This window comes from Penaeus monodon, chromosome 29, assembly GCF_015228065.2.
Source record: "Penaeus monodon isolate SGIC_2016 chromosome 29, NSTDA_Pmon_1, whole genome shotgun sequence".
NCBI classification, from domain to species: domain Eukaryota; kingdom Metazoa; phylum Arthropoda; class Malacostraca; order Decapoda; family Penaeidae; genus Penaeus; species Penaeus monodon.
In genome coordinates this window covers 31,339,923-31,340,870 of record NC_051414.1, presented here as the reverse complement: position 1 = coordinate 31,340,870, position 948 = coordinate 31,339,923, and the positions used below count along the sequence as shown (strand labels likewise).

At 40.0% G+C, this 948-nt stretch overlaps 1 long non-coding RNA gene across 1 annotated transcript in view; it reads left to right on the top strand.

Moving 5' to 3' along the window:
- The first annotated feature begins 206 nt into the window (after positions 1-206).
- The window catches only part of LOC119592152, a 2,123-nt gene continuing 1,381 nt past the window's right edge, over positions 207-948 (top strand). Inside the window, exon 1 of the long non-coding RNA XR_005230409.1 lies at positions 207-325. This is a non-coding gene — a long non-coding RNA (uncharacterized LOC119592152). The remainder of the gene's footprint in view (positions 326-948) is intronic.

The following is a 948-nucleotide window of genomic DNA, read 5'->3' as shown; positions in this document are numbered from 1 at the left end:
ACATGGAGCGTCCTTCCCAGCCCAAATCCACCGAGTTCCTTCTCTTAGTCACGTAACACTTACAGGATAAGTCGTTGTCCTGATCTTCCTACATACCCCTCCCCCCCTCCAACATACTCCAGCTCCCCTAAGCAAACTCATACCCCCCTCCTTCTCCTCCTCACGCCTCTTCCACCTATCCCCTTATGGCCAAGGGGGAGGGGGTACATTTTGCGCTGGTATATAAACCTTGGGAGTGATATGTGAAGGACAGAGCTGGTCAAGGATAAGACCTCGTGTACAAGGCAAGAGAATTAGTTCGTGAGGTTCAATCAGCATGAGGCAGGTAAGCAACGAGCATCTAAATAGTCATTATTACTGTGTTAGGATAATTTTCTGAGGTGAAAGATATAAAATTCCTTGTATGTTTCTAGTATGGAAGGCTAGTTTTAACTGGTAATTAGCGATCACGTTCAAATTTCCAGTAATGAAATTCAGAGCGCATGAATACCCAGTTATTTCAAGATCCGAAAAGTATATTGTTTCTGATTAAGTAGAGTAATTTTTTGGAATGGGATTTGTATGTACTTTGTGTGTACCTTTTGCATGTAGTAAAAGAAACAGGGTGCGAAAATAAGTTCTATTTCAAAGGTGAAACGGAGTATGTAGCAGTATTCCCTTGCGTGTATCTAATTTTAATATATAAGGATAGGGTAATTCGCCTTACTCAGTCTTTGCTGGCTACAGAAGAAGAAATAGTTGTTAATTTATTAATATAGATTAGTGTCTCACGGTTGGGATCGAACCAACACCTCGCTGCTCAGATGTACAACAGAGACAGGCAGACATCATAAATTAAATAATCCAAGAGGCGACTCTTTTCAACCTCGAAAAAATATATATTTGTATTTCTAAGTTGAGGTTTTATATCAAGATGTTACCTAGTTAAGGAACAGATAGATAGATAGG